Below are 15,554 nucleotides of genomic sequence, written 5' to 3' on the forward strand. Positions count from 1 at the left end.
CTAACTCGGATCAACCTCCAAGGTTAAGAAAGCCAATTGAATTGAGAGAAGGTTTCTTTGACTCGGATTTAATTACCTACCTCTGTATGTTGAGCCATTGGCTTGTTGAACATTGTGATTTGAGTTGTTAGAAGATGAAGGCATCTCAGGAGAAGACTTATTAATAGAAGCTTGTGCTGTTGTATAAGGATTTGTGGAGGTAAAATCCTTCAAATGGCTCTCTTTGCTATTTCTAAAGGCATCTTCAAGCCTTATTAACAGAAGCTTGTGTTGTTGTATAAGCAGTGTTGCAACCGAACAATTAAACAAAAGATAACACTATAATTCTCTAGAAAAAAAGACTGGTGCTAACTTCTTTAATAACCTTAATATGACCAAAAAAACTATTTTATATCTCACCATAATCATCTTAGTATAGTATGAATTTGTAAGCAATACTTAGATCAAAATTTGAGCATTCAGGTTGTTATTTCTTGAATGGAATATACCAGTTGCTATTGTTGAGGCAGTTGTAAGCCTCAATTCAAGAGTTAAGTCTTGTGAAGAAGCAAGAGCAACAATGACATTGTTAGCTTGAGAAGTTTTAGCAGATGAAGCAACAGATTCACCAAGACTTCGATAAGCAGAAATGGAAGAAGATGAAGTTATTGGGGCTTTTCCAAGCCCAATTAAGCTGACCCGTTTGGTTCCAAGACCTGAAAGAGATCTTTCGTGTTTCAGAAAGGAGAGAGATTATCAGATTAGGATAGGAAATCAGTCAAGTTATGAAATTAGGATAGTGTGTAATTGTGTATGCGTATTGTTTAATTTCTTAGACAGATAGACGCACACAAAATGATAAGCAATTTGTCGAACAGTTTAAGGGCATTAATAATTTCTCGTCAATTTGGCCCCTCAGCCAAGAAGAAATCTGATACTGATAAGAAGAAACGAGGCGACGCCCATGATAAGAAATGAGACCCTAGTACTGATAAGAAGAAACGAGACCTCACCGATGATAAGAAGCGAAACCCTAAGGTTTTTCGAATGTTTCTTGATTTTCCAGAACAAGATAAGAACAAGTGTGGTGTGGACTTACATGTAAGGCTGTAGAGGGATGAATAGGAGGATGAGATCGATCCCAAGCGATGACAGAAGTTCAGCTACCCGAGAAGATGCTAAGACCAGAGAAGAACTCTTTTATGAAGTTCAGCATCACGAGCGAACCCGACTATTACCTAATGGAAAATCGAGAAGATGAAGGAAGATGAGACGATCATGGAAGCGATGAATAAATAAAAGGAAAAGATAGTTAGAGACAGCGAGGGAGGGCGGCATACGACAACGACAAACTTCATCATCTTCTTCCACTGCCTGGCGGTGTGTGATTCTCGGCGACGACGTGATTAGGGCAAGAGGTAAACAACCATCGAAATCGACAGCGCCATCTCCGAAATTGAACGGAAAGCACCTTCGTTCATCATCACCGGCAGATCCATCCTAGTCTCCCTTCTTTCTGTCACTTCTCACATCGAGAAATAAAAGGGGAGAGTCGATTGTGAAAATGAAGAAAAGAAGGTAGAAAAGAATGGCGGGTTTTCAAAATTTTAGGGTTTCGTTTCCCCCCTTTATCTTTTCAAGGCGCGTTTCACTAAAATTATAAAGCGACACCTACAGAAGACGCACGTTTAAGATAAAGCGCCCTCTGTGTTTTTTTTTTCTTGGGACACTAATTTAAGGGCACGCAAAAATGCGTGTCCACTATCCTTCAAATTTTGGAAGTCTGACATTATTTTTAAGGACGCCCAACAATGCGTAACGTGAATCAGCAAGTGTCATTGTTTGCGCATCATTAAAGGCTATTTTTCTTGTAGTGTGTGTCATCACAGGGAGGGTGATTTTCCTTTTCTTTGAAGGATTGGACTGTTTAGAGGCATCCTTTTTGAAATTTCCTTGTTTCTAGGTGTTGCGGGGGCCTTTACAAGCAGAGACTAACTGTTTGCGTCTTTTTGATAAAGACAGGTTGGAAAGGGTTGTGGTAAATGGGACTGCGGTACTAGCAGTGGCAATGATTGCGGATGGGGTTTGAAGGGGCGGTGTAGGAAGGTATAGGGCAATACCTTCTGTAGCCTCAATATGATCTGAGACATCAGCAGTTTCAAGACCAAGAGTAGTGAGAATGTGGGTTGGTAGTCTTTTAATAGGTCCAAAAATAGACTGATCAGATGAGGTATTGTACCTTTTAAGATCCTTGGTGACAAAGAGGTTGATGTCGTTGCCCATGCTAATTTGTGCATCTGTATGGAGATCCGAGCTGCACAGAGACCAGAACATTGCAAAAGTGAGTTCGGTAGGGTTCTCTCTTGGGCTTGCCTTTGGAATGTCCTGCAAGAAATCGTCCCAAAGTATTTGGCCGTAGATGATGTCGTGGCTTGTGAAGATACTCCATCCTAACTCCAGGAGCTTGAGTCCCATGCTGTCCGTGCCTCCAGTTCTGCCGGATAGATTGTGGATGACAAAGTGACAGAAAAATTGCCAGACCGCAGGCAGTTTGTTTTTCTTGAATTCCCCAATGCCTTTGGTTTTCTTTTGATATCCCATCTGATAAAGCGCATAAAGGATGTCCGCCATGGATGGAGTAAAGGTCTTGATTGAGGGATGAACAGGAAGGTTAATGGCAGTGATAAACTTTTCTTTGGTCGGAATGACCAAGGAATCGTTGACTAGGTTAAGATGCACTTCTTGGGGATTCTCGAGTGGTCAATATGCTGAAAAGGCGCACTTGAAGAGTTTGGAAAGAGGAACAACATCTATGAACGAATCGAAGGGTCGAAATAGTGGGTGATTGGACAAGAACTTGATCATCAATTTTGTAGGAGCATTGTAGGAGGAATGCTCATCGAAAACAGCTCTGAAGTTGCTTGAAGCAATCGTAGGAGAAGGATGTTTTGAGGGGGAGTCTAAACCAGTAGGGTTTACTGATCCAAATTCTTTGGAGTGTTTCTTGGATACACCTGATTTCACCATTGTTGAATTTCGAAGAAGATTTGAAGGAAGGAAAACAAAGTGCAAGAGAAAAGTTTATGGTTCAGAGAGCGTAAACTTTTCTTTGGGAAGAAGAAAGGGGTTTTATAGTGGCTTAAGGGAGCGGGAAATGATTTTACCCTAAGTGAATTTGGGTAAAACGTTTGGGTGTTTATTTCGAATGAAGAGAGTTAATCTCAGCCACAGATTAAGAAAAGGATTAAAGCTGTATTTTGAGATATACCAAAAAGAGGTTTGCATTTAATGAAATGTCGGGATTGATCAAGACCCACGTCTGGAGAACGTGTGGTGAGGATGAGATTAATCCGTTGGGGAAAGGCGAATTTGTAATGGATTAGATGTTTTAGGGTAATAGGAAGAGACAGATTAAAAGGATTTGGTTTTCAAAAATCTTTCTTTTTGTCATCATACCTAAAATAGGTCTGACACTAGGTTTATTCAAAAAGGATGAGATAGTTACACAAAGAATATTTTTCTTTAATGTTTTCTCTATTTAATGAAGGATCATTAAATAGCACACCATGTTTTTTTTTTCAAAAGAATGTAACAGTTTGAAAATCAATTAGAGTGATTGCGGATAGAAACTTTATTGCGGATGGATCATATGCCGTCGGATGGATGACTGCGGTAGAAGAACTGAGAGGAGCACTTGAACAAAGATTAGTAATAACAAACAGTAATGACCATTGAAGTATAAGTATGATATATGGTTGTGGTACATAGAATGTATCAAAACAATCTATCATAAATAACTTCAACTAGGACTGCAACGGAGACTAAGGATGGTCTGCGGTACCTATCAATTCAAAAAGAATTGTGGGTCCGGGTTCATCATTCCTAACATTTGTAAGAAACTATTGAGTTTTGTAGAGTCAAGTGCCTTTGTGAAAACATCAGCAATCTCTTCATGAGTATGGACAAAAATTAGTTCAATGTTACCTTTCAGGATGTGGTCTTTGATGAAGTGATATCGTAGTTCAATATGCTTGGTCTTGGAGTGCTGAATAGGATTGTGAGAAATCGCTATAGCGCTTTCAGAGTCACAATAGATTGGAATCCGCAGCATTCTATATCCGTAGTCCAATAGTTGTGTTTTCATCCATAAGACTTGTGAACAACAGCTGGCTGCGGCCACATATTCAGCTTCTGCAGTAGACAATGATACACAATTTTGTTTTCTTGACGACCAGCTGACGATTCTTCCACCCAGAAATTGACATCCACATGAGGTGCTTTTGCGATCAAGTTTGCATCCAGCATGATCCACATCGGTAAATGCTTGAAGACTGAAATCATTTCCAGCTGGGTACCATAAACCAAGAGTTTTGTTACCCTTTAAGTACTGTAGAATTTGTTTGGCTGCGGTCATGTGAGACACTTTTGGATCAGCCTGGTACGTTGCGCATACACCCGTTGCAAAGACTATATCAGGTCGGCTTGCGGTGAGATACATCAATGAGCCAATAATACCTCTATAAATCTTGTGATCAACTGATTCGCCTGAGATCTGCAGATATCTTGTATCCGAAGGCCATGGGAACCTTAGCCGAAGAGTAGTTGTCCATAGAATATTTCTTTAAGAATTCTGAGGTGTATTTTTCTTGATGAATGAATATCCCTTGAGGGACTTGTTTCACTTGAAGTCCTAAAAAGAAGTTAATCTCTCTATTCATGCTCATTTGAAACTTGTTGGTCATGAGCTTAGCAAATTCATCCACCATCAATTGATCAGTTGAGCCAAAGATGATATCGTCCACATATATTTGTATAAGCATAAGGTGATCACCATTTTCTTTTCTAAATAAGGTGGGATCAATCACTCCTCGTTTGGAACCGGAAGAGACAATAAATTCAGAAAGGGTCTCGTACCATGCTCTTGGGGCTTATTTTAGACCGTAAACTACTTTTTCAAGTTTGTAGCAGTGGTCTGGAAATTCGACACTTTCGAAGCCCGAAGGTTGCTGAAGATAAACCTCTTCCTTTAAGTCGCCGTTGAGAAAAGCACTTTTCACATCCATTTGATGAACCTTGATGTTTTTGTGTACTGCGTATGCTAAGAAGATCCGGATGGCTTCCATTCGTGCTACCGGAGCATACTTTTCATCACAGTCAATGCCTTCAAGTTGACTACAGCCTTTGGCAACTAGTCTTGCCTTGTTCCTGACAACCGCACCAGATTCATCCAACTTATTCTTATACACCCATCTAGTGCCAACTATGGTGTGGCCTTGCGGTTTTGGAACGAGCTGCCATACCTTGTTTCTTTTAAATTCTTCTAGCTCTTCTTGCATCGCGGAAATCCAGTCTGGTTCGAGTAGAGCTTCTTTGATCGTTTATGGCTCGACCGAGGACATAAATGTTGAATAGTGACAATGGTCGGATAAGTCCTTGGATGAACGAGTCTGGATTCCTAAGGATGGGTTGCCAATAATTTGACCTAGTGGGTGGTCTCTTGTCCATATGTGTAGACGGGGTTGAAGATGATCAGCAGCTGTGGTGGAGGGAATGTCTTCAATGTCAGAAGACTTTGCGGTTGGAGACAGCAGTTCCCCCTGGATTTGAGAACATCCTACTGAATTGTCTTGAATTGGGAAGTCAGGATCAGAGTTATCTTGGGCAGATAGCGAAGGTTCCCCCTGGAGTGTAGAAGGGAGTTCGCCTAGGATCTGCGAAGGTTCCCCCTGGATTGCGGATGGGAGGGTAAAAATCCTTGAATCTGTTCTTGTATCAATGTTCTCTATGTTTTCATCATCGGAATCCGAAGAACCGTTTGATGGTTGAAACTCTCTACGGGTTGGAGTTGCGTCTTCTAGTACTGGAACCTCGATGGTTGTTGTATGGTCCGGAGTTGAGATTTCCCCCTCAACCGGCGAGGTGGAAGTGTTTAGAGATACTTCATCGGACATTGTTGGACCAGATATGTCTGCATGCTGTTGTTGAGCTTCAAGAGACACGAGAACTTCAGATAACTTAGCTGTATCTACCGGATCAAAGAGATCGTCATAGTTTACATCAACTAGATTTAATGGACCCGAAGGGCAGGAATATCACTTTCTAGAATTGTTGTGGTTTCAGTTGATGGGGCGGTGTTGCGGATGTGATAGTCATCAAATTTCACATCGAAGCTTTCGATTATCAACCTTGTGCGTCTAATGAGAACTCGATAAGCAACCTTGTTAGTGGAGTAGCCAAAGAAGATGCCTTCATTAGACTTTGGTGCGAATTTGTTGAGGTGATCTCTGTTGTCGATTACGAAGCATCTACACCCAAATATATGAACGAATCGGACATTTGGCTTGCGGTTGTTAAGGCCCTCATACGATGTTTTGTTGAGACGTTTGCACAAAATGCTTCGATTTTGTACAAAACAGGTTGTGGCCACTGCTTCTTCCCAGAAGTAGATAGGAAGGTGTGCAAAATTGAGCATAGATCTGGCAGCTTCTACTAGAGTGCGATTCCTTCGTTCTACTACCCCATTTTGTTGTGGTGTGTAAGGAGCTGAGAAGTTGTGTGTAATCCCTTTGGAAACCAAGAAACTATTTAGAAGGTGGTTAGTAAACTCGGTTCCATTATCACTTCGGATACGTCTAACTGGTAACTTGATCTGAAGTTCGATTTCCTTGATGAAGTTGATCATCACTTGCGGTGTTTCTAACTTGAGTCGAAGAAAGAAGACCCATGTGAAACGTGTGAAGGCGTCCACAATAACCGGTATGTATTTTTTGTAATGAAGACTGGCTATGGTAGATGCACCCCAGAGATCAATGTGTAAGAGTTCCAATGGTTCAGAAATTGAGGAGTCAATCATCGTGGGGTAACTTGACTTGAATTGCTTTCCACACTCACATGCAGGACAAAGAGTATCATTGCTGAACTTGAGGATTGGAAGACCTCTGACTAGTTCTCCAGTGACCAAATTGTTGATGTATCTGAAGTTAAGATGAGCGAGCTTGCGGTGCGATAGCCAGCTGACTTCGGATACGACTTTGGATAGAAAGCATAACTGCGGTTTGCCTATGATCAGAGATACATCCAGAGGGTACACAGTACCTTCGGATCTAGACTTGATCAGACAAGTGCTCCTATCGCTTGTCATTACATAGCAAAATTGGTCATCAAATTCAACACGATGGCCTGCTTTACATTGTTGACCAACACTGATGAGATTGTGTTTAAGGCCTTCTACATAAGCAACCTTTTGAATAGAGAAGTTTCCCTTAGTAAGAACACCATAACCTTAGATGATTCCATTAGCATTGTTCCCAAATGTAACATTACAACCATTGCAAATTGGCCTGGAGTCTCGAAGGTAGTCTAACCTTCACGTCATGTGAAGGGAGCAGGCACTGTCGATTAACCATTCTTCTTCTTTTTCCTCCTTGCACACGGCCTGAAAATTACACGGTTAGTTTAGGCATCCAAACTAGTTTGGAGCCTGGGAAAACAGATGAGTTTCTGAATGATGCATGAAAAGAGGCTGCAGGGACTGGTTTTGTGTCAACTTTTAATCATAGTCCTGGGTGTTTGTGAGTTTTTGGAGCGTTGTGCCTTTTTGAAAAGTTACGAAGTTTCTGAAAAGGATCAATTTTGACATGAGATAATTTTTTTGACAACTACATTGACATTGACAAGCTGACATTTTGTATTTTGTTTTGGCACTTTGTTTGGTCAGCGGTCGGAAGGATGTGGTTGATTTGTGACTGGTCCGAGGTTGGTAAGATCTGACATGTGTACTGTTGGATTTAGAAAAAGTTTGTTTCGAAGAAGGTGTTACATTTGTAGATACCTTGGACCTTTTCTTGGGATTTGGTAAAATGCCCTTCCACTTGTTGAAATTTTGATGTGATTTTAAAAGTGTTGGAGTGGGTAAGATACACTTCCCTTTTGAATCATCTAAGGAATAGATTTGAAAACCATTGTTTCGAAAAGACTTTTCTTTCTTTTGGTTTTTGTCAGATGAGTTAGGAATGGATGTTGAAACTGCACATTCCTGTTTGCATGTTTTCTTGATGGGAGACTTTTTTGAAAAATAGTGAGCAAAAACAAACTTTTCTGGAATCTTAGATTTTGGAAATCTGGTATGTCCCTTGTTTTTAGAAAAAGTTTGTCTTTTTGTGCCTCGAGATCGAATACCCTCTTTGAAAGCCTTTTTTGCTAAAGTTTTTGGAGATCCGCAATCATTTGTGTTCAACTGTGGTTTCCTGGAAGTCTTTGAAAATTTTTGACAACGAGGGCTTGACTCATCAGAACTTGAAGTTTCAGGGTTTTGAGAGCATTGACCAGCTTCAAAGTTTTCTATGGGTAGATCATAGTGAACTGGTTGAAGAGTTATAGAACTTTTGATTGTGGACTTTGGTAAGGAATACTTAGCTACCATAGCGTAAGTCTGAGTTGTGACTGGAGTGGGATTTTCTAAGAATCATGACTGTAGTGAGAGACACTACGGTCTGAGGAGAAGGGTGGAAAGTCCTGTGAGACTTCGAGACTTTCTATGATAATTTCTTCATCAACAACGGATGAGGTCTGAGAATTTGGGTTGATTGTGCCACAGATAGGAGGTTGATCATCTGTGTGATCCGAATCCTCAGGCACAATTTCCGCAATGACACAATTATTACTTAGGTTATGAAGTCTACCGAAGTGAGTTTTGATATCTTTGGGAAAAGTCTTGTCATTGACTGGAAAATGAAATTCTCAGTCCGGAGGGACATAGAGTCGATCTTTGTTAAACTGGGGTGAGGAATCCTCTACGGTAGGATATCCATTGGACTAACCCCAATTGTATGTATTGTCCACAGTTCCATTATTAACCAAATTTTCAATAGCTTCACTTTCATTGAACAATTTTTCTATTAATAGATTTAAGTGTACAATCTCACTGTGAGCTAAATCTCTTTGGTTCAAAGCTATCTCTAGCTGTGTTTCACTCAACATTCTTGCATCTTTTTCTAACTCTAAATCTCTTTCTAACATGACCAATTTGAGTCTTTTGTTGTTCAGTCATCCTATCACGTGAAACATCTCTTGGGACGCTATGCTCTTCTCATCTAAGGCTTTGTTGTAGTCTGTAAGGACGGCAACACAAGTGTTATTTAGATTGTCTATAAAAGGGTTGACAATCATGAATGTTGTAATTTAGAGTTTGGATCAAAAGTTTTACATGTTCGACGATGCTTAGAGTACTATCCTTTTCCATGTAGCAGTAGTTCCTTCCAGCTTTGTAGACCCATCATCAGCAGCAGCTGCTCGCATGCAAATCTTGCCTTTTCCTTTGATATTGCTGATGGTTTCTTCTTCACCTCCGGATGACCAAACTTGATGCTCTCTCTTGACATGAACTACATATGCCCTAGCCTTTTCTTTTTCCTCAAGCTCTTTAGCCATTCTAAGGTAGAATGCTATGTCTTTCACCATGTTAGCTTTGCAATCCTTTGCAAAATGATTCTCTTTGTTGCACTTGTGACATATTACAACATCACTTTTATTTTCTGAAGGAGTACCAGAGTCAGAGGTTTGAATGGACTGCGGTGCCTCCTTTGGTTGAGTGTTTTGAAATTGCGGTTGTGGGTGTGAATTTTTAGGATAACGTGAGTGATTGTTTTGTGGGTTGAAGTTATGGTTGAAAGGAGGTTTGTTGAATTGTTGATTCTTGCGAAAAGAGTGAGGTGGGAGCCGGTTGAACTTCTTACTAACAAGAGCAATAGCCTTCTGAAATTCTTCTTCATCATCATACTCTGAGTCGGCTTCGTATGACTGTGGTGTAGTGTCATACAAGGGGGAGTAAGATTGGTTGTGTGGAGCTTGTGCTACAAGAGTAAGTAGTCCTCTGAAGTCAGCACAATATTTGAGTACAGTGGATTCTTGTGCTTGCAATTCCCCATAGAGCTTGTAGAGAGATAGGGAATGAATATTTCTATCACCTTGAACTATCATCTTAGCAGTAGTCCAATGTCTTCCTAAACCGTTGAGAAATTGAAGGTTCGTTTCATGGTTACTACGGATAGTGCCATCATTTGATAACTTGGTGACTATCAGATTGAACCTTTTGAAAGAGTCTTGTAAACTTTTGCCAGTATGAGCTTTGAAGTTGTTGAACTCATTGAGTGCGGTTGTGAGCTTCTTATCTTGAGCTTGTTCTGAGCCTTCATACAAGTTCTTAAGAACATCCCAGATCTCTTTTGCTGATTTGTAGTTTATGATAATGTCGAAGTTGTCAGGAGCAACTCCACAAGAAATTTCATAAAAAGCAACAACATCATTTTCCATTTTATCAAGATCATCTTTGGTGGGACGGTTTGAAAGACCCTAACTTTCGTATTTATGAAAGACCCAAACTTTCATACTTGACAATATAGTTACTCCAAAACATGCTACATGCATATTCATAAAAACAATATTTTACATTGATAAAGAGGTTACAAACTACTGGATACAAACCGACTATTTTAAAGTGTTATATATTACATAACTTCTCAGGATTCTATAGTTTTATACATATGGGAGTGCAAAATACAACAGTTTCAAACTATTCATAAGCTTCAAAACCGAAAAGGTAAATTTTTCGGGCTTCTCGGGAGTCTCGGGGCGTGTTTCGGGCTTTGGAATCAGTACCGGGGCTTCAGGGGAAGTCGGAATAGTAAAAATATCAAAAAGAGGGGTGAAAATGCCAAATTTCTCAAACTACCCGTTAGGTCTCGCAGGCCCTCTATTTATAGGGGAGGAGGAGCTCAGATCCGAAGCCAAGAGGAACACGCGGCAGCAGCGAGGGGCTCCAGATGGCGCGCATGCGAGGGAGGCAGGTGGCTGCGAGGCTCAGACCAGCTGGAAGCAGGGCGAGGCTCGGACGGACAGGTGCTCGCCTTGCATTGGCCGGATGGCGCGGTTCAGAACAGCAGGCTCGCAGACGGCAACTTCGGATTGGACCCAACTTCGGTCCAATGGCCAGGCTCCACGTAGGTGCGAGGGTGATCCGGGGGTGTCTCATGCGAAGGTGTACGAAGCTTAGTGGACCTCGGACTTGGTCCAATCAGAAGGCGACACAGCAACCTCGGTCCTATCAGAAGGCGACACGTGGAGGTTGTATGCGAGGGATGACGTGGCAGTACTATTCATGCGAATTTTCTCGAAAAATGTGCCAAATCTTGTAAAATTCATAACGTTCGCATACGAGCTTCCGTTTTGACGTTCTTTATATGCACGCGTAGCTAAAATTATGCTCTACAACTTTCGTTTAGACTTCGTCAGCTAATTTTGAATTTAATTTTAATATTATTATTTTTAACAGACCGGGACAGGAAAATCCGTTAAAAATTCATAACTTCTTCATCTGACGTCTGTTTTCGTCAGACTTTTTACCGTTGTACTACTAATGACGAGACCTTCAATACTCGTTTAGGTTGTGTCGGCTAAAAATCACTCGATCTAAAATTCGAGTTTTTAGTTGTCTACTACTACGCTGAAACTTCGAAAAATCATAACTTCCTCATACGAAGTCAGATTTCGTCGTTCTTTTTATCGAACTTCTCGGTTTAACGAATACTACGAATTTATATTAGATTACTAAGGCTAAAAAATAGTTTATCAAAAACTCACTTTTTACGTCATTCGGCGCCGTGCCGGTTTTGTCGCGGATCTTCGATTGGTCATAACTTCTTTGTTATAACTCGGATTTCGATGAGGTTTTCGCCTAAATGTTTCTAACGAGATTATCTACTACTTTCAATAATAAAATTTTACTTATTTCAAATTTTATATTTTCGCTATATTTCACTATTTGGCTTTTAATTGGAATCTCATAAGACTTCTAATATTTTATAAGTGATTCTAAACATAGTTTTACTTCATTTCTAGTAAAAACTATCTGTTAGAACTCAACATTCAAATTCACATAATATTTCATAATATTATTTACGTAAAACACGATTTCAAAACGTGTATGTTACAAATACCTCCTCCTTTTGAGGATTTCGTCCCCGAAATTACATCGATTAAAATAAATGGGGATATTTTGCTCTTATCTCATTCTTATTTTCCCAAGTATAATTTGGGCCTCGATGGTGTTTCCACTTGACAAGAACCAACTCTACTTCTTTATTACGGAGATTAGTTGTTCTTTTATTCACGATCTCTTCCAGATCTTCTATATATCTTAACTTAGTATCCAATTTCACCTCGGATAATGGAACTGTCTAATCATTGATGCTCAAGCAGTTGCGCAGATAGATCACATGAAACACATCATGAATACCTGCCAAATCTTCAGGCAATTCTAAGCAGTATGCTTGCTTTCCAATTCTCTGGATGATTTTGAAAGGACCAACAAATCTAGGATTTAAATTTCCTTTCTTCCCAAATATCATAAGGCCTTTCCATGGGGATACCTTCAGCATCACGAAATCACCCACTTGGAATTCTATGGGTCGTCTTCTCTTTTCTGTATAGGAATTCTGTCGATCCTGGGCCGCTTTCATTCTTTCTTGTACAATTTGAATTTTGTCGGTGGTGTCTTGAATCATTTCAAGGCCTCCAAGGATCTTCTGTCATATGTCTCGCCAACATAATGGAGTACGACACTTGCGACCATATAATGCTTCATATGGTGGCATTTTGATTGAAGCATGGTAACTATTATTATACGAGAATTCGAAAAGAGGTAAGTATTTATCCCAGTTACCACCGAACTCCAAGACACATGCACGAAGCATATCTTCTACTGTTTGGATTGTTCTCTCTGTTTGACCATCTTTCTGGGGTTGATAAGCTATGCTGAGAGCAACTCGAGATCCTAATTCACATGGCATACTCGCCCAAAAGTGAGAAGTGAAGCGAGTATCACGATCGGAAATGATTTTTAGTGGCACGCCATGTCTTGCCATAATTTCATCCAAGTATACTTATGCATATTTCTCCATTGGAGCCGTTTCACGCATGGCAAGAAAATGAGCGCTTTTAGTCAGGCGGTCGACGATTACCCAAATGCTATCATGTTGTCTAGCAGTCTTTGGCAATTTGGTAATGAAATCCATGGACAGTTCTTACCATTTCCATACAGGAACACTAAGACTTTCTGGTGTTCCATAAGGCTTTTGGTGCTCTGCTTTCACTTGTAAGCATACTAAGCATTCCTGTACATATCTTCCAATGTCTTTCTTTAATCCAGGCCACCAATAATCAGCTCTTACATCATAGTACATTTTACTTGTACCAGGATGGATTGACAGTTTAGATTTATGGGCTTCATCTAAAATCTTCTGTCTCAATCCACCAATTTTTGGAATCCACAGCCGATTCTTGAATACTTTTAATCCTCGCGGATCATCAAGTAAAGCATCATTATAATGTATCATCCCTTGTTTCTTCACATTTTCTGGCTTTAGGGCCTCTTCTTGCCATTTCTCTAATTCATCTAAAATAGTGCATTTTATTGTAGTAGGAGTAATAACATAACACATACTATTGCGATAAACCTTTCTGCTAAGTGCATCGGCAACCATGTTGGCTTTTCCAGGATGATATAGGATTTCACAATCATAATCTTTGATCAGCTCCATGGCTCGTTGTTGTCTCATATTCAAAGTTTGCTGACTGAATATATACTTGAGACTTTTGTGGTCGGTAAATAGTTGGCACTTTGTACCAAAAAGATAATGCCTCCAAAGTTTTAGGGCAAATACAACTACAGCGAGTTCGAGATCATGAGTGGGATAATTCTTTTCATAATCTTTCAGTTGTCTCGAGGCATAGGCTATCACTTTGCCACGTTGCATCAACACACAACTGAGTCCCAATCTTGAAGCATCGCTATATACGGAGAAATCATCATCACCTTCTCGGAGTGATAAGATTGGAGCATGAGTCAAAATATCTTTCAGAGTTGAGAAAGTTTTTTCTTGGGCTTCACCCCATTCGAACTTCACTTCCTTCCGTGTAAGACTCGTGAGAGGTACGACTATATGAGAAAAGTCTTTAATGAATCTCCGGTAATATCCCGCGAGACCCAAGAAACAGTGAATTTCGGAAGCATTACGGGGCACTTCCCAATTTTGAATGGCTTCGATTTTGATAGGATCTACGGATACACCATCACTAGAAATAACATGGCCGAGAAATTGAACTTGGCGAAGCCAAAATTCACATTTCGAGAATTTAGCATATAGTTTCTCCTTTCGAAGAAGTTCTAGTACCGCACGAAGATGAATGACATGATAAGCTTCAGACTTGGAATAGATTAGAATATCGTCAATGAATACGATGACTGATTTATCAAGCATTGGGCGGCATACCCGATTCATCATATCCATGAATATAGCAGGATCATTTCTTAAACCAAATGGCATAAAAAGGAAGTCATAATGCCCATATCGAGTACAAAAAGCAGTCTTCGGTACATCCTGCTCGTGAACTTTCAACTGATGATAGCCAGATCTTAGATCAATCTTTGAGAAATGGCTAACACCCTAAAGTTGATCGAACAAATCGTCGATGTGAGGTAGGGTACTTGTTCTTGATAGTCACCTTATTCAGCTCACGATAATCAATGCACATTCGCATCGATCCATCTTTCTTCTTGACAAACAGTACCGGAGCATCCCAGGGAGAAGTACTCGGTCGAATGAAACCCTTGTCAAGTAGTTCCTGCAGTTGGATCATCATTTCTTTCATATCAACTGGCACAAGACGATAAGGAGTCTTTACAATTGGAGCAGCACCAGGCACAAGTTCAATTCGAAATTCTACTTGTCTATCCGAAGGAAGGCCAGGCAAGTCATCGGGGAAAACATCAGGATATTCGTTAACAACGAGAACATCATTTACAATTTTCATCTCCTCTTTTGAGACATCAACTGTGTAGGCTAGATAGATAGAACACCCTTTCGATATGAATTTATGATCTTTAAGGAAAGAGATTATTTTTAAGAGTCTTTGTTTACCGTAGACATAGATAGGATTCTCCCCTTCAATAGGAATGCGTACTATCTTTTCATAGCACAAGAGTTTTGCGTGGTTCTTTGATAACCAATCCATGCCGAGAATAATATCAAAGTTGGGCATGGAGATAGGGATCAGGTTAGCAAGAAAAGTATAGCCTTCAATTTCTATGTCACAATCCCTATAGACGTTATCAGCAAGTAATGATATACTTCCTGCAGTATCTACGTGAAATGGTTGCGCGAGAACAAAGCAAGCAATTTGAAAGGAATGCGCAAATTCATAAGACACAAAAGAATCTGAGGCACTAGAATCAAATAAGATGTGAGCAGGTCTAGAGTTGACAAGAAATGTACCCGTCACAACATTCAGGTCCTCGCGTGCCTCCTTTGAGGTAATCTGGAATGCACGACCCTTTGCTTTTGGCACCTCTTCCTTTTTAGTTGGAGTACCCTTTGATTGTTGAACAGGGACTTGGCTTCTCGCCGGTTGTTGAATAGAAGCTTGACTTCCCGTCATCTGACTAGTAAGAGTACGGCAAAAACGCTTCTTGTGGCTAGTAATACCACATGCATAGCAAGTAACATCCTTTCTTGGGCAAG

The sequence above is a fragment of the Lactuca serriola genome, chromosome 5 (assembly GCF_051521515.1).
Source record: "Lactuca serriola cultivar US96UC23 chromosome 5, Lser_US96UC23_V15, whole genome shotgun sequence".
NCBI classification, from domain to species: Eukaryota; Viridiplantae; Streptophyta; class Magnoliopsida; order Asterales; family Asteraceae; genus Lactuca; species Lactuca serriola.